This window comes from Somniosus microcephalus, chromosome 11 (genome assembly GCF_052327205.1).
Source record: "Somniosus microcephalus isolate GS21.2 chromosome 11, FLI_Smic_1.0, whole genome shotgun sequence".
NCBI classification, from domain to species: Eukaryota; Metazoa; Chordata; class Chondrichthyes; order Squaliformes; family Somniosidae; genus Somniosus; species Somniosus microcephalus.
This window is the reverse complement of record NC_140997.1, coordinates 142,352,874-142,371,875: the sequence shown is the minus strand read 5'-3', so window position 1 is coordinate 142,371,875 and position 19,002 is coordinate 142,352,874. Positions and strand designations below refer to the sequence as shown.

General features: G+C 47.8%; 1 long non-coding RNA gene across 2 annotated transcripts; it reads right to left on the bottom strand.

The window, feature by feature from the left end:
• Positions 1-280: 280 nt before the first annotated feature.
• LOC147110918 (uncharacterized) lies at positions 281-17,320 on the bottom strand. Of its 2 annotated transcripts, XR_015080009.1 has the most exons (4): positions 17,197-17,320; positions 10,662-10,718; positions 4,136-4,316; positions 281-727 (listed from the first exon to the last, which is right to left on the bottom strand). It is a non-coding gene; the product is annotated as an uncharacterized LOC147110918 (long non-coding RNA). The 2 variants fall into 2 exon arrangements; XR_015080010.1 differs by lacking the exon at positions 4,136-4,316.
• Between the last annotated feature and the right edge of the window lie 1,682 nt (positions 17,321-19,002).

Here is a 19,002-nt window from a genome sequence, read left to right as displayed (position 1 = left end):
TTCAAGGAAGAAGCAGAGAGCCTGCAGGCAATGTTCGCTCTAATGTATTTTTAGGGTTCACGGCCCCTTTAATTTTCCGCGCATGCGCGGTTTTTCCATTGTAAAGCTGGCTAGCGGCCTGCGCAGGACCTCCAGGTAGCTGCACGGCCACGCAGCTTAACTGGAACATTGCCCTCAGGCCGTCCTGGTGAGGGATGGAGATATAGAGGGATAAATAACTGAAGCTGCCGCTGCCTGAACACATGACACTGGAAGAATGTGCAGCCTCTTAACACAGTAATTCAATGCATATAATTTAATGGGGATCAACCCTTATCTCTGCCAGCGAGTCCTCTGGCATTGAGCTATATTTAATCATTATCGGACAAGGCACATTCAATGCTCGGCAAGGTTTGCAATTTGTCAAACGTTAGAGGATTTCCAATGAATACAAAACCGAAGGTAGCACACGGATGGTGTATATTTGTCTACAGCTGCCAGAACTGGTCTGTCAGCTACATTATGGTGTATGATGGGAAGTTGGGCAATGAAATCTGAATTAGACAGCTCAAGGCCACTACAGGTGACGGACCTGGCAACATGATCATCGAGTGCAGGTCGGCCATCATTATTTCTGTCGATGTGTTTTCAGTCTTCAGTTGGTGGAAATGTGTAGAGTTCCCAGTACAGTAAACTCTTTCGTATCCGGCACCTACGGGACCAGGATGGTGCCGGTTGATGAAAAATTCTGGATAACAGAGAGGTAGGCAATTTTTAACACAAAAAAAATAAAAACCACTGACAAATTCGACCACCGTAGGAAACTCAGACTCGGAAAAACGAAAAATGGATGGTTTCGGCAAGATTACCGGTTATTTTGCCAGTTATTAAAGATTTCCGGATGATTAAATGCCGTTTATACAATAATTTACTGTATTTTAAACATAGTTAAGGATTCTTAGCTTGCAAGCTCTAAATTCACTGTTAGTCTGTAGAGAAAATGTCTCACTGAACATTCTGTCCTCACCATTTATGGGATGTCGATGCCAAGGACCGGAAGGCATTAAGCAGTTATAGATCAAGCATTGTATGGGTTAGATGCAAAGTAAATCTCCCACCATAGTGCTCTATCAAGAGCTCTGTGTTCATGTTTTGCATATTCACTTACAGAGTAAAGGTTTCTTTACCCGCTGCCCACCAGTGTACCTTGAAGCCTGACTGGATGAGTGTGGTATTTCTCACTGGCACCACAAAGTTGCTAGTAACACTCACTGTGTCAGAGTGACATGTTATTTTAATGGATGCATTAAGCCAATTACATTAAAAGGGCTAATACCTCTACTAATATAGCAGGCAGAGGAATTTCATATGATTGTGTTAAACATTCATTTGCTAATATTACCAGCAGTAATTTCTGAGCTGATGTGCTCAAAATTATGATCAGTTTTGCGGCCCCCCTAAGAACTGATTGGGACTGTCCCAAATTTATCTAACTAAGTGTCAGCCTTGGCTCAGTGGGTAGCACTCTGAATCAGAAGGTCGTGGGTTCAAGCCCTTCTCCACAGACTTGAGCGCATAACCCAGGCTGACACTCCAGTGCAGTGCTGAGGGAGTGCTGCACAGTCAGAGGTGCTGTCTTTCAGATGAGACGTTAAACTGTCTGCCCTTTCAGGTGGTTGTGAAAGATCCATCCCACGGCATTATATGAAGAAGAGCAGGGGAGTTCTCCCCGGTGACCTGGCCAATAGTTATCCTTCAATCAACACCACCAAAAGCAGATTAACTGCTTATTCATCTCATTGCTGTTTGTGGGACCTTGCTCTATATAAATTGGCTGTCATGTTTCCTTACATAACAACTACACTTCAAAAGCACTCAATTGGCTGTAAAGCACTTTGGGACATCCTGAGGATGTAAAAGGGGATATATAAATGCAAGTTCTTTCTTTCTTAAAACATTACTCCAAAGAAAGCAAGTTCTACCAGAAATTTAACTCATCCTTTACTTGACCAGCCAGTCACAGGCAATGTTCCCTGTAAAAAATGTTTGGGCCCATTCACAGTTACGCGCATGCGCGAACTTTAACATTGTAAAAGCCGGTCCCGGGCTGTGCGGGCGTGCAGCTTATAGGGAGCGTTGGTCATGGGTTGGTGCTAAAAGCACAGTGACGTATTATTCCAATGTTTTCCTGACCGACCTCCCATTTTTCCACCATAAACTTGAGCTCATCCAAAACTCTGCTGCCCGTATCCTAACTCGCACCAAGTCCCGTTCACCCATCACCCCTGTGGTCGCTGACCTATATTGGCTCCCGGCCCGGCAACGCCTCAATTTAAAAATTGGCATTCTTGTGTTCAAATTTCTCCATGGCTTCGCCCCTCCCAATCTCTATAAACTCCTCCAGCCCCACGACCCTCCGAGATCTCTGCGCTCCTCCAATTCTGGCCTCTTCCGCATGCCCAAATTTAATCGCTCCCCCATTGGCGGCCGTGCCTTCAGTTGCATAGGCCCTAAGCTCTGCAATTCCCTCCTTAAATCTCTCCGCCTCCCTACCTGTCTCTCTTCCTTTAAGACACTCCTCAAAACCTACCTCTTTGACCAAGGTTTTGGTAATTTATCCTAATAATCTCATGTCGCTCGGTGTCAAATTTTGTTTGATAACACTGCTGTGAAGCGCGTTGGGATGTTTTACCACATTAAAGGCGCTATAGAAATACAAGTTGTTGTTGTTGTTCTAACCACTGCACCACCCAGTCTCGAGGCTCCAGATGTATGTTTCAGTTATTACAGGATGATGGGAAGAGAATACGCTGAACACTTACTAGGGGCTGATTTTCTGAATGTGTGCTCCCGGCGTGGAGCCTCGCCCGCTGGGTGCACACACTGGGAGACTGTGGGTGCAATCTCCATGAAGGTGTGGGTGAAGTAGATGTACATCTCTGAAGCGACTGCAGTAGAGTACAGCTGAACATTCCAGTTCTATCGAGGAGATCACCCAGCTTCCCGGAAATGTTTTCTCAGCGCTTTCCACCAACATCAGTGCGCGTTTAGGTTTGAACTAAACAGCCTCCAGGACATCATTAACCCACGCATCTCTTCACAGTCTGCTGTGTGTCGTGCAATCTGTGAAATCTGTTTATTATTGTTGATGCGCTTTGATGGGAATAATGTATCAAAGCTATGGGTTTATATCCTGGGGGTGGGAGATATAAAGTTCTATATGTTTACCAATTATGAAAGGGTAAGGAACAAGACGAGGGGGAAAGGCAGTGGGTGGGTGCAAGGACTGTGTATAACAACAGAGCCTGTAGAATTCACAGCCACCCACAGTGTTGACACAGAAAGGAAATATACTTAACAACACTGAATGGATAAATTGAAACCAGGGCATGAGTATTGGGGTAAGAGTCAACCACACTGTGTCCTGATCGTTAATGCTGAACTATTGGCTGGCCAAATGTTCAAAAGGTACATGGATTTAGCAGCTGTGAGCAGTCAATTCCCATTATCAGCTACACACCACATAGTCTAAAAACCACAGCGAAAGAAAGAACTTGCATTTCTATAGCACCTTTCTTGTCCTCGGGCTGTTCCAAAGTGCTTTACTGCCAATTATGTACTTTTGTGGCATAGTCACCATTCTAGGTAAACGCAGCATCCAATTTTCACACAGCAAGATCTGATTTTTGTTTAATCTTACTTTAATTGACCAGAAATACTACACTCAATATCACAAATTGTTAAAAGATGGGCTATGATATACTGGCTGAAAAATGGAGCAATTTCTCTTTTCCATAAAATGGCACACAATTGTCATTACAAGACTATCCCATAATCTTCAGATTCTGTTATGTCCACAGAACAGGGATTTGTCTCTCAGTAACAGGACTATCAGATTCAAGCCAAGTCTTCGAAAAGGATAATGCATTTATGTATTAAACATAATAGTCTTCTTGACATTTAAATTAAGTGGCTTCGTTTGTCATTTAGATGTAGAAGATTAGCTTTAATTATTAAACAGTTGTAACGAAAGGACGCGCTGAAGATCAGCATTGGTGATGATATGCTAAGTCTTCTGTCGATCACTGTTTCATCACCTCCCTCCCTGCTTTCAAAATTAAGAGCCTTGACTTCGAACAAACCTTTGGTCTCCTACCTTAGACCTCTTGGTTTCCCCCTATTTCCTTCCTGTTCATTGTCCATGGTTTCTTCTGAATGTAAAGTGCTTCGGCACATCTTCTTGCCTTGTGAGGAGGGCTATGGGAATGCAAGCTATTGCTGTATTTAGAAAAGCTGTTATAAAAGTCTTTGAGCAACTTCAGCACAGTTCTACAAGCCTAATGGGGAAGGTAGAAGAAATGGTACAAATTGTTAATGTTCTTCACTTCACGAAAGGTTTCAGATCTTACACAAAAAATTACATTCAGTAGGTGTGTCCTAGCTAATATTCAGTCACTTCCCATCCATTCCCACTCTATAGGTTGGAAGTAAATGGGAAGGGACCCACTCCATTGGAATTCTGTGTAATGGGAGTGATTAAGAAGCAACTTTGTCCCTTAGAATGTACATCTTGAGAAAATGAACAGGAAGATAAATAATATCTTACTGGACTCAGCCCCTTCTTGTTCACTAGCACTGTACAAATTCCAATGGAGTAAACATCACACCCACTGTACACAATTCTATGGATAAAACCATTTCTTGTTCACTACCCTTTTATAAAATTCCAATGGACCAGACCCTTTGAAAGTATAGAATACTAATGAACCCAACCACTTCCCATTCACTCCTATTGTATCACATTCCAATGGATTCAACTGCTCCCTTATCACTCCCATTTCAACTTAACAGTTTGGAATTTCACCAGTTTATCTCTCCTAAACTCTTCTTACCGGTGAGTGATATTCCTCTTTTTAAAGGTATTTTCTCATCCTCCTTGATGAAGAGGTTGGGTGATCCACCTCCTCATCGGTTTCCACCAGTGTGGTTCTTGAAGCTGCTGCTAGGAAATGTGACAGAGGAGCCTGGGTGTCCTTTGAAGCTTCTCTCCCTACTTGTGGGGCAGCAGTTCCCCTTCACTCAGGGACTCCCCACAGCAGTGTGCCTGAGATTGAGAACTCATTGTGAGGTGAACCGTGGGTCTTTATCTGGTTTTTCGCCTCTCCCGGGAGATCACATGGGTTCGGGTGGATGCAGAGTGATAGAAGATTTGAGGTTAGGATCAGATCAGCCATGATCTTATTGAATGGTGGAGCAGGCTCGAGGGGCCGATTGACCTACTCCTGCTCCTATTTCTTATGTTCTTATGTTAATACACCTGAGATAGAGGAAACTATGGTGGCCCCTCGTCTTGTCTTCCACTAGTATCAAGTTACTCCAAATTGTTGTTACAGTAACTCTTGCTAAAGAGTGATGAACATGATATGCATTGTAACGTTACAACTGTTTAATAATTAAAGCTAATCTTCTACATTCTACATGCCACATGCTAGTGAGTATAGGAATAGGAGGATAGAGCAGATGAATGCGTGGCTAAAGAGTTGGTGCAGGAGGGAGGGCTTTAGTTTCCTGGATCACTGGGCCTGCTTCTGGGGAAGGTGGGACTTGTACAAGTCGGACGGGTTGCACCTGAACCAGAACAGGACAAATATCCTTGTGGGGAGGTTTGCTAGCACTGTTCGGGGGGGTTTAAACTAAAATGGCAGGGGGTTGGGAACCTGAGCAGGGAGACAGAGGAAAGGGAAACAGGGATAAAAGCAAAAGATAGGAAGGAGAAAAACAAAAGTGGCAGTCAGAGAAATCAACGGTTTAAATCAAACGTGACCACAGTAAATAATAATTCTAATAGGTCTAAGAGCGTTAAAAAAACAAGCCTGAAGGCTTTGGGCTAGAAATTCAGTCAGGCCCCGCCAGCTTTGTGCGCAGTTACCGCCCAAAGAGGGCTTCTGCGCCAATAGAGGAGTTTGCGCTGATATTCAGCGCAGCGGTAATGGCGGCGGTAGCCAGTAGCGCTGCGCCGGCACCGATGACGTCATCGGTGTGCGCAGTGCCCCGGTTCCGCCCCGATACCGGCCCGACCCCCATATTTAGTTGCGGCCGCCTCTTCCGCAGCGGCCGCAAACAACGTTCTGCAACCGTGGCCGTCCTGCAGCCTTAGTGGCGCTAGTTAAGGCGGAGGTGCGGCCGGCCGCTTTTTCGGCGGCCGCCTGCCCGCACCTCCTTCCCCGGCCTCCTCCACCGCCCCCCCCGCGGCATTGCCGGCTGCTTTCCGCGAGCCCGGCACTTCTCCGTGGTGCCGGGCTCATTTGCCGGCACTATCAAGCGGCGATCTCCCCGTTGCAGGCACCTCCCCCTTAAGAGAAGGAGGAGGCCTGCAGTACCGCAGCGGGTGGCGCAGCGGCAGCTACAGCGCTGAAATTCAGTTTCAGCGCCCCAAGCGGGGGCGGGCACACCCTGGAATAGCGCCCGGTTCCGACTTGGGGCGCAAAAACTGAATTTCTGACGGTCGCAACTGGCTCCGCGCGCAGCGCTAACTTTTGGGCGCAAGCGAGCTGGCGGGGCCTTACTGAATTTCTAGGCCTTTGTGTCTTAATGCGAGGAGCATTTGTAATAAGGTGGTAGAATTGGCTGCGCAAATAGAGATAAACGAATATGATTTGGTTGGGATTACGGAAACGTGGCTCAAGGATGGCCAAGACTGGGAACTCAACATCCAGGGGTATTCGATATTCAGGAAAGATAGGCAAAAAGGAAAGGGAGGTGGGGTAGCATTACTGGTTAAAGAAGGGATTAATACAATTGTAATGAAGGATATTAACTCTGATGATGTGGAATCTGTATGGGTAGAATTGAGAAATACTAAGGGAAAAAAAACATTAGTGGGAGTGGTATATAGACCTCCAAACAGTAAGGCGGAGGTTGGGGATGCCATTAAAAGGGAAATTAAAGAAGCGTGCAATAAGGGCACAGCAGTCATCATGGGTGACTTTAAACTACATATAAATTGGGCCAACCAAATTAGTAACAATACTGTGGAGGAGGAATTCCTGGAGTGTTTACGGGATGGTTTCCTGGACCAATATGTCGAGGAACCAACCAGAGATCAGGCCATCTTAGACTGGGTATTATGTAACGAGAAAGGATTAATTAGCAATCTTGTTGTACGAGGCCCCTTGGGTCGGAGTGATCATAATATGATCGAATTCTTCATTAAGATGGAGAATGAAGTAGTTGACTCAGAGACTAGGGTCCTCAATTTAAATAAAGGAAACTACGATGGTCTGAGGAGCGAGTTGGGTAGGATTGATTGGGGAATGGCACTCAAAGGGTTGACGGTGGATAGGCAATGGCAAACATTCAAAGACCGAATGGATGAGCTACAGAATTTGTTCATCCCAGTTTGGCATAAAAGTAAAACAAAAAAGGTGACTCAACCGTGGCAAACAAGGGAAATTAGGGATAGTATAAGATCCAAGGAGAGGACATATAAATTGGCCAGAAAAAGCAATAATCCTGAGGATTGGGAGCAGTTTAGGATTCAACAAAGGAGGACAAAGGGATTAATTAAGAGGGGGAAAATAGAATATGAGAGTAAGCTTTCAGGGAACATAAAAACTGACTGTAAAAGCTTTTATAGATATGTGAAGAGAAAAATATTGGTGAAGTCAAGCGTAGGTCCCTTGCAGTCAGAATCAGGGGAATTTATAATGGGAAACAATGCAATGTCTTCACAAAGGAGGACACAAATAACCTCCCAGAGATGCCGGGGAACATAGGGTCTGATGAAAGGGTGGAACTGAAAGAAATCAGTATTTGTAGGGAAATGGTGTTAGGACAATTGATGGGACTGATGGCCGATAAATCCCCAGGGCCTGATAATCTACATCCCAGGGTACGTAAGGAAGTGGCCCTAGAAATAGTGGATGCATTGCTGGTCCTCTTCCAGAACTCGATAGACTCTGGAACAGTACCCATGGATTGGAGGGTAGCTAATGTGCCCCCACTATTCAAAAAAGGTGGTAGAGAAAAAGCGGGGAATTATAGACCGGTAAACCTGACATCGGTAGTGGGGAAAATGCTAGAGCCTATTATAAAAGATGTAATAGCAGAGCACTTGGAAAGCAGTGACAGGATCGGACAAAGTCAACATGGATTTACAAAAGGTAAATCATGCTTGACTAATCTACTGGAATTTTTTGAGGATGTATCTGGTAAAATAGATAAGGGAGAACCAGTGGATGTGGTGTATTTGGACTTTCAGAAGGCTTTCGATAAGGTCCCACATAAGAGATTAGCGTGCAAAATTAAGGCACATGGGATTGGGGGCAAGGTATTGACTTGGATAGAGAACTGGTTGGCGGACAGAAAGCAAAGAGTTGGAATAAATGGGTCGTTTTCCGAGTGGCAGGCAGTGACTAGTGGGGTACCGCAAGGATCGGTTCTAGGACCCCAGCTGTTCACAATATATATTAATGATCTGGACGAGGGAATTGCATGTAATATCTCCAAATTTGCAGACGATACATAGCTGGGTGGGAGGGTAAGCTGTGAGGAGGATGTCGTGAAACTCCAGTACGATTTGGACAGGTTGGGTGATTGGGCAGAAACATGGCAAATGCACTATAATGTGGATAAATGTGAGGTTATCCACTTTGGTGGCAAAAACAGGAAGGCAGATTATTATTTGAATGGCAATAGATTGGGAGAAGGGGAAGTGAAAAGAGACCTGGGTGTTATTGTGCACCAGTCGCTGAAGGTAAGCATGCAGGTGCAGCAGGTGGTTAAGAAGGCAAATGGTATGTTGGCCTTCGTAGCAAGAGGGTTCGAGTACAGGAACAAGGATGTCTTGCTGCAGTTGTACAGGGCCTTGGTGAGACCACACCTTGAGTGTTGTGTGCAGTTTTGGTCACCTTACCTGAGGAAGGACGTTCTTGCCATGGAAGGAGTGCAGCGAAGATTCACCAGGCTGATACCTGGGATGGCAGGAATGACGTATGAGGAGAGATTGTGTCGATTGGGCTCATACTCACTGGAGTTTAGAAGATTGAGAGGGGATCTCATCGAAACCTATAAAATTCTGTCAGGTCTGGACAGACTAGATGCAGGAAGGATGGTTCTGATGGCCGGGGAGTCCAGAACCAGGGGTCATAGTCTAAGGATAAGGGGTAAGCCATTTAGGACTGAAATGAGGAGGAATTTCTTCACCCAGAGAGTGGTGAACCTGTGGAATTCTCTGCCACAGAAGGCGGTGGAGGCCAGTTCATTAAATATATTCAAGAAAGATTTGGATATATTTCTTAAGGCTAAAGGGATCAAGGGATATGGGGAGAAGGCAGGGACAGTGTACTGAATTTGGATGATCAGCCATGATCTCATTGAATGGCGGAGCAGGCTCGAAGGGCCGAATAGAAACATAGAAGATAGGAGCAGGAGTAGGCCATTCGGCCCTTCGAGCCTGCTCCGCCATTCAATGAGATCATGGCTGATCATCCAAATTCAATACCCTGTCCCTGCCTTCTCCCCATATCCCTTGATCCCTTTAGCCTCAAGAAATATATCCAACTCTTTCTTGAATATATTTAATGAACTGGCCTCCACCGCCCTCTGTGGCAGAGAATTCCACAGGTTCACCACTCTCTGGGTGAAGAAATTCCTCCTCATTTCAGTCCTAAATGGCTTACCCCTTATCCTTAGACTATGACCCCTGGTTCTGGACTCCCCGGCCATCAGAAACATCCTTTCTGCATCTAGTCTGTCCAGACCTGACAGAATTTTATAGGTTTCGATGAGATCCCCTCTCAATCTTCTAAACTCCAGTGAGTATAAGCCCAATCGACACAATCTCTCCTCATACGTCATTCCTGCCATCCCAGGTATCAGCCTGGTGAATCTTCGCTGCATTCCCTCCATGGCAAGAAAGTCCTTCCTCAGGTAAGGTGACCAAAACTGCACACAATACTCAAGGTGCGGTCTCACCAAGACCCTGTACAACTGTAGCAAGACATCCTTGTTCCTGTACTCGAACCCTCTTGCTACGAAGGCCAACATACCATTTGCCTTCTTAACCGCCTGCTGCACCTGCATGCTTACCTTCAGCGACTGGTGCAGAATAACACCCAGGTCTCTTTGCACTTCCCCTTCTCTCAATCTATTGCCATTCAAATAATAATCTGTGCCATTCAAATAATAATAGCCTACCCCTGCTCCTATCTTCTATGGCCTAGAAATTCAGTGCCCTTAGCACCGGTTTTGCGGCGCTAGAGGGCCTAGCGCTGCAATTGGCGCCGGTTCCTAAATTGCCTGGGGCCCTTCCGCGGCGGTAGACCGGTAGCGCTGCGCCGGCACCGATAACGTCATCGGTGTGCGCAGCGTCCCGGTTGCCGTTTGGGCGCGGCGCTACTGAATTTTTGGTGCGCACAGCGCGACTTAGCACCGGCGCTAAATTTCCGGCGTTAAGCCCCGGCGCAGCGCAAACTCAATTTCTAGGCCCCTGTGTCAAGCCATAATTATTGTGTGTCTTACTCTAACACGATTTAAAATGTTGCCCGGCAGCAGATTCACAGAGGGACACAGAGAGGCCCCAAAGCCTGGGACTCGATTTAAACCGCCCGGCCCAAATCAGCCCTGGCAAAGCCGGGCTCCCCCAGCTAGCGTTGTATAAAGTGCTGATAGCATCACTTTACCTCTTTCAGGCATTGCCTTTTTCTTCCATTAACGTTCTCCAGTCTTGAGGTTTATATCTAAATTAAAAGAAAGATTGACATTTCTGTAGCATCTTTCGTATCCTCAGGATGTCTCAAAGCATCTCACAACAAATGAATTACTTTTGAAGTGTGGTCACTATTAATTTTGTAGGTAAACATAGAAATCTAAGACTGCTTAAAACATAAATCGGACCTGTCTTCATTTCTACTTAAGTGGCTTGGAGTCATATTTATTTTGATAATGCTCCTGTGAATTGCCTTGGGATGTTTTACTATGTTAAATGTGCCATATAAATGCAAGTTGTTGCTGGGTTATGGTCCCACGGGCACCAGCAGTCCTCTGTCACCCGAATGAAGACGCTGAATTCATAGCCAGCCTACACTGAAGAATTATATTTCCCTTGATGTATATAAATCAGGGGTGTCCCAACACACTGTCATCTTATAAATCAACCTTTCTTAGTTATCTTATGTTTTGAAGCTTAACTTGCACAGAGCAGAAGGACAAGGAGCAGAACAGGTACTGGTCCCTCCCAGGAGAATCCTTTAACAGCATACAGATAGTACAATGTCCTCACCCCCCCCAGTTAATGCTGCCTTCTCCTCACTCCCCCAGTTAATGCTGCCACTCTCCTCAGTCCCCCAGTTAATGCTGCCTCTCTCCTCACTCCCCCAGTTAATGCTGCCTCTCTCCTCACTCCCCCAGTTAATGCTGCCTCTCTCCTCACTCCCCCAGTTAATGCTGCCACTCTCCTCACTCCCCCAGTTAATGCTGCCTCTCTCCTCACTCCCCCAGTTAATGCTGCCTCTCTCCTCACTCCCCCAGTTAATGCTGCCTCTCTCCTCACTCCCCCAGTTAATGCTGCCTCTCTCCTCACTCCCCCAGTTAATGCTGCCACTCTCCTCACTCCCCCAGTTAATGCTGCCTCTCTCCTCACTCCCCCAGTTAATGCTGCCTCTCTCCTCACTCCCCCAGTTAATGCTGCCACTCTCCTCACTCCCCCAGTTAATGCTGCCTCTCTCCTCACTCCCCCAGTTAATTCTGCCTCTCTCCTCACTCCCCCAGTTAATGCTGCCTCTCTCCTCACTCCCCCAGTTAATGCTGCCACTCTCCTCACTCCCCCAGTTAATGCTGCCTCTCTCCTCACTCCCCCAGTTAATGCTGCCACTCTCCTCACTCCCCCAGTTAATGCTGCCTCTCTCCTCTCTCCCCCAGTTAATGCTGCCACTCTCTTCACTCCCCCAGATAATGCTGCCTCTCTCCTCACTCCCCCAGTTAATGCTGCCTCTCTCCTCACTCCCCCAGTTAATGCTGCCTCTCTCCTCACTCCCCCAGTTAATGCTGCCTCTCTCCTCACTCCCCCAGTTAATGCTGCCTCTCTCCTCACTCCCCCAGTTAATGCTGCCACTCTACTCACTCCCCCAGTTAATGCTGCCTCTCTCCTCACTCCCCCAGTTAATGCTGCCTCTCTCCTCACTCCCCCAGTTAATGCTGCCTCTCTCCTCACTCCCCCAGTTAATGCTGCCACTCTCCTCACTCCCCCAGTTAATGCTGCCTCTCTCCTCACTCCCCCAGTTAATGCTGCCTCTCTCCTCACCCCCCCAGTTAATGCTGCCTCTCTCCTCACTCCCCCAGTTAATGCTGGCACTCTCCTCACTGCCCCAGTTAATGCTGCCTCTCTTCTCACCCCCCCAGTTAATGCTGCCTCTCTCCTCACTCCCCCAGTTAATGCTGCCTCTCTCCTCACTCCCCCAGTTAATGCTGCCACTCTCCTCACTTCCCCAGTTAATGCTGCCTCTCTCCTCACTCCCCCAGTTAATGCTGCCACTCACCTCACTCCCTCAGTTAATGCTGCCTCTCTCCTCTCACTCCCCCAGTTAATGCTGCCTCTCTCCTCACTCCCCCAATTAATGCTGCCTCTCTCCTCAACCCCCCCAGTTAATGCTGCCACTCTCCTCACTCCCCCAGTTAATGCTGCCTCTCTCCTCACTCCCCCAGTTAATGCTGCCTCTCTCCTCACTCCCCCAGTTAATGCTGCCTCTCTCCTCACTCCCCCAGTTAATGCTGCCACTCTCCTCACTCCCCCAGTTAATGCTGCCTCTCTCCTCACTCCCCCAGTTAATGCTGCCACTCTCCTCACTGCCCCAGTTAAGGCAATCAGTAACTAGTGGTGTTCCGCAGGGGTCAGTGCTGGGTCCCCAACTCTTTACAATCTATATTAACGATTTGGAGGAGGGGACCGAGTGTAACATATCAAAGTTTGCAGATGATACTAAGATGGGAGGGAAAGTAGTGAGTGAGGAGGACATAAAAAACCTGCAAGGGGACATCGACAGGCTAGGTAAGTGGGCAGAGATTTGGCAGATGGAATACAATACTGGAAAGTGTGAGGTTATGCACTTTGGCAGGAAAAATCGTAGAGCAAGTTATTATCTTAATGGCAAGAAACTGGAAAGTACTGAAGTACAAAGGGATCTGGGGGTCCAGGTGCACGAAACTCAAAAGGTTAGTATGCAGGTGCAGCAAGTGATTAAGAAGGCCAATGGAATGTTGGCTTTCATTGCTAGGGGTATAGAATATAAAAATAGGGAGGTATTGCTTCAGTTGTACAAGGTATTGGTGAGACCGCACCTGGAATACTGCATACAGTTTTGCTGTCCATGCTTAAGAAAGGACATACTTGCTCGCGAGTCAGTACAAAGAAGGTTCACTCGGTTAATCCTGGGGATGAGGGAATGGACATATGAGGAGAGGTTGAGTAGATTGGGACTCTACTCATTGGAGTTCAGAAGAATGAGAGGCGATCTTATTGAAACATATAAGATTGTGAAGGGGTTGGATTGGGTGGATGCGGGGAGGATGTTCCCGATGATGGGTGAAACTAGAACTAGGGGGCATAGTCTTAGAATAAGGGGCTGCTCTTTCAAAACTGAGATGAGGAGGAACTACTTCACTCAGAGGGTGGTAGGTCCATGGAATATGCTGCCCCAAAAAGCTGTAGAAGCTACATCATTAAATAAATTTAAAACAGAAATAGACAGTTTCCTAGAAGTAAAGGGAATTAAGGGTTACGGGGAGCGGGCAGGAATTTGGACATGAGTCTAGGTTCGGATCGGACATGGCCCTGTGGGTAGCGGAGCGGGCCCAGGGGCCGTGTAGCCTGATCCTGCTCCTATTTCGTGTGTCTAATTCTGTTAGATTCAGGAGATGGTTCTGTGATAGTAGATTGGCGGTTAGGATCAGATCAGCCATGATCTTATTGAATGGCGGAGCAGGCTCGAGGGGCCGATTGGCCTACTCCTGCTCCTATTTCTTATGTTCTTATGTAGATACAGAGAAACTATTTCCTCTGGCAAGGGAGTCCAGAACAAGGGGGGCTTGATCTTATTAGAGCTAGGCCATTGAAGAGCGAAATCAGGAAGCACTTTTCACACAAATGGTAGTGGAAATCTGGAACTCTCTTCCCCCAAAATGCTGTGGATGCTGGGACAATTGAAACTTTCAATACTGAGGTCAATAGATTTTAGTTAGGTAAGGGTATTAAGGGAAATGGATCAAAGGCGGATAAATGGTGTTGAGATTCAGATCAGCCATGATGTAATTGAATGGTGGAGCAGGCTCGAGGGGCTGAATGGCCTACTCCTGTTCCTAATGTTCCGATGTAATTAATAGGCAGAGAGATTGATGGTCATTATTTTGGAGGAATGCATGAACCAGCTGTTAAATACCATCTTAATCATATATTTTATGCTCCATACTTTATGTAACGTCACACACACGGGCGGAGCTGAGGTCAAAGGATCGGGGGAGGGTCAAAGTCCAGATGTGGCCGAGGCGACACAGCCCAGCGATTAGAGCCAGGCCATTTAGGAGTGGAATCAGGGAACACTTTCTCACACAAAGAACAGTAGAAAGCAGAAAAAACAAAGTTTAATTAGTCCGCAGGCTGCATTTGAAATTCAGATTATCCTTGAGCGGTTCTGTGGAACTTGTTAACGATTATGTATGGGGCTTTAATTTTGGTCATTTGTTTACTAGTAGTGGCTGTCATAGGCACCATGTCCTTGATACAAGGTGTTTGTCCCAGAGAATTTATGATATAACAGCAAGCTTCTGGGAGATTCTATGAATGGTCATTGGAATACACACAGTGGTAGTGAATGGTCATTGGAACACACACAGTGGTAGTGAATGGTCATTGGAATACACACAGTGGCCGAAGAGCTCCTCCCAGTCGCAATGCGGATTCCGCCCACTAAGAGGCACAATGGACATGATCTTCACCGCAAATCAATTACAAGAGAAATGCAGGGAACAGCAGCAACCACTGTACATGGCCTTCTTTGATCTCACAAAGGCCTTCGACACTGTCAGCCATGAGGGATTATGGAGTGTCCTCCTCAAATTCGGCTGCCCTCAAAAGTTTGTCACTATCCTCCGCCTGCTTCACGACGACATGCAAGCTGTGATCCTGACCAACGGTTCCACCACAGACCCAATTCATGTACGAACCGGGGTCAAGCAAGGCTGTGTCATCGCACCAACGCTCTTCTTAATCTTCCTTGCTGCAATGCTCCATCTCACGCTCAGTAAGCTCCCCACTGGAGTGGAGCTAATTTACAGAACAAACGGGAAACTGTTCAACCTCCGTCGCCTCCAGTCCAGATCCAAGGTCGTCCCATCCTCTGTCGTCGAATTACAGTATGCAGACGATGCTTGCGTCTGCGCTCACTCGGAGGTCGAACTCCAAACCATCGTAAACACCTTCACCGAAGCATACGAGAGCATGGGCCTTACACTAAACATCCGTAAGACAAAGGTCCTCTACCAACCTGCCCCCGCCACACAGTGCTGCCCCGCGATTATCAAAATCCACGACAAGGCCTTGGACAACGTGGACCACTTTCCATACCTCGGGAGCCTACTGTCAACAAGGGCAGATGTCGAATACGAAGTCCAACACTGCCTTCAGTGTGCCAGTGCAGCCTTCGGTGTTTGAAGACCAGGACCTCAAACCTGGCACTAAGCTCATGGTCTACAGGGCAGCAGTGATACCTGCCCTGCTGTATGCCTCAGAGACATGGACCATGTACAGCAGGCACCTCAAAGCACTGGAGAGGTACCACCAACGCTGCCTCCACAAGATCCTGCAAATCCATTGGCAGGATAGGCGCACCAACGTCAGTGTTCTTGCTCAGGCCAACATCCCCAGCATCGAAGCTGTGACGACGCTCAATCAGCTCCGATGGACGGGTCACATTGTCCGCATGCCCGATACGAGACTCCCAAAACAAGTGCTCTACTCGGAGCTCCGGCACGGCAAGAGAGCCCCAGGTGGGCAGAGGAAATGCTTCAAGGACACCCTCAAAGCCTCCTTGAAAAAGTGCAACATCCCCACCGACACCTGGGAATCCCTGACCCAAGACCACACAAAGTGGAGGAGAAGCATCCGGGAAGGCGCCGAACACCTCGAGTCTCTTCGCCGGGAGCAAGCGGAAGCCAAGCGCAGGCAGCGCAAGGAGCGCACGTCAACCTAAGCACCCCACCCACCCGCCCCTTCAACCACCGTCTGCCCCACCTGTGACAGGGACTGTAGGTCCTGCATTGGACTCATCAGTCACCTGCGAGCTCATTTTTAATGTGGAAGCAAGTCATCCTCGGTTCTGAGGGACTGCCTATGAAGAAGAAGACACACAGCGGTAGTGAATGAGGAATAATTTGCTCCACTGGTATTTAAATGAGGTATGCTTTTGCTCATTAGGATTTGGAGATTCAGTTTGATGGTTAGGCAAAGGAATTGCTTGATGAAAAAAGACCAAGGTCCATCTAGTTTGCCTTCTACCATCTTGACAGTTTCATGACACAATAATGGAGTTGTTAACTAATCAAAGCAATCAATCCCTATTGACTATTCTACAACAGACCCAGACACGAGGTGAGGAAAACCCCCAGTGGCGGACAGCTTCAGGAACCATAGGTTCAAAGTCACCTGTTCCTCCCAAACATGCTACACTTACCACATGTCATGTCTCAAATTCCTCATATACTGTATTCCAAAATGGTATTTTCTGAAAAATCTCATTTGCATTTGAATTAATCACTACTACTTCCGCCATCTCCCTAGGGAGCCTATTCCATAGATTAACGACTCGCTCACTGAAATAATGATAGTAACGGGAGGGTGCGGGGGAGACTGGTAGTGAGCAAAGAACCCAGCAATCCCCGGGAAGTGAAGGCCCTGCCACTCTTATTTAAATCAAAGTCTGCAGAGCCCCGCCCGACACCTGGCCAGATTGACTGCCTGGCCAGCGGCAGGAGCCCGCAGCCGGGAACCTGTGGGGCAGTCCCCAACAGTCAGTGGAAGGAGGGCTGTGCATGAGATTGGGGATCCAGCGAGATCGGGTGGGAGCAATGGCCGGGGCTGGGGTGTCCCAAGGAATCTTTGAGGGGCCTGGGGGGAGCAGTCCTGCTCCTTCTGGCCAACAAGGAGTTCTGAATATCTTTAATACTTACCATGGCCAGTCGGCGCCTCCCGTCTTGGACCTGCGGCCGAGTAGCCGACAGTGCGGGAACTCCCCCGATGTTCAGCTAGTTCTACGTTGCTGCACTGATGATGTCATCAAGCTGCAACTTTTGAATGTTAACTAGGCCCCCACCTGCCTTTTGCGGGAGCCATGTCGTTGGCCTGATTTGGGGAAGTAAAATTGTAATTTGCTGGGAAGTCGGCGGGTTGGAGCTGGGAGGTATTATTTTCACATTTTAGCTCCTCCCGTGAACCAGTCCCACCGGGCGGGGAGGGTGGGGGGTTGAAATCGGGGCAAATGTTTCCACAGATTGTTTGCGATTTTAACCCCCTTTAAGCTTAGGCCGTGTCCTCAGGTTCCGGACAAGCTGAAACAGCTTGTCATTGTCTATATTATCTAGTCGTTTTAGAATCCTAAAAACAGCAATCGTATCACCTCTCAACCTTCTCTCTTCCCGTGAGAAAATCCCCAATTTACATAAGCATTCCTCATAATCCAATCCCTCTATCTCTTCAATCATTCTGGTTGTCCTCTTCTTATGGCCTGTATATCTAGAGGGCTAGAATACAAGAGGGTAGAAGTTATGCTGCAGCTATACAAAGTTCTGGTTAGAGCACACCTGGAGTACTGTGTTCAGTTCTGGGCACCACACCTTAGGAAGGATATATTGGTCTTGGAGGGAGTGCAGATTAGATTTACGAGAATGAAACCGGACTCCAGGGGTTAAATTATATGGGGAGATTACACAAACTAGGGTTGTATTCCCTGGAATTTAGAAGGTTAAGGGTGATTAAATCGAAGTTTTCAAGATAGTAAGGGGAACTGAGAGGTTAGATAGAGACAAACGGCTGAAAATTCAGTAGCCTTAGCGCCTCATTTGAGGCGCTAGAGGGCCTTGCGCCAGAGTTATGGCCAGTAGTGAAATTGCCTGGGGCCCTAAATCGGCGTTGCTCCGGTAGCGCTGCGCCGGCACCGATGACGTCATCGGTGTGCGCAGTGTCCCGGTTGCCGTGGTAACCCGCCCGAACTCCGAAATTGAGTTGCGGCCGCCTCGCCCGTGGCAGCTGCAACCAGCGTTTTGTCAGAGGTGCCTTACTGCAGTTAGCGCTGGCGCATTAAAGGCCCCGCGGCGGCCGGCCGCTTTCCCGCCGGCCGCCTGCCTGCAGCTCCCTCCCCGGACTTCTCTCCACCCCCCCCCCCCCGGAACAAATGCAAGCCCGGCACTTGTCCGAGGTGCCGGGCTCATTTTTAAGCAGATTTGCGCGGGCCGCGGCCGGGTGCAGGCAGCTCCTCCTTAACGGAAGGAGGAGGCCTGCACTTCCCCAGCCTGCCGCACCGCATCGGGTGCCGCAGCGCCGGAATTGCGGCGCGAAATGGCAGTTAGCGCCCTTTTCCAGGCGCTAAGACCCTTCAGTAGCGCCGGCAGCCGTTTGGGCGCGGCGCCACTGAATTTTTGGCGCACGCAGGGGACTTAGCGCCGGCACTAATTTCCGGCGCTAAAGCCCTGGCTAAGCCAAAACCCAATTTCTAGGCCAAACTATTTTCACTGGTTGGGGAGTCTAGGACAAGGGGACATAGCCTAAAATTTAGAGCCAGGCCTTTCAGGAGTGAAATTAGGAAACACTTCTACACACAAAGGGTGGTAGAAGTTTGGAACTCTCTTCCGCAAACGGCAATTGATGCTGGGTCAATGGTTAATTTTAAATCTGAGATTGATAGATTTTTGTTAACCAAAGGTATTAAGGGATATGGGGCAAAGGCGGGTATATGGAGTTGAGAACAGATCAGCCATGAT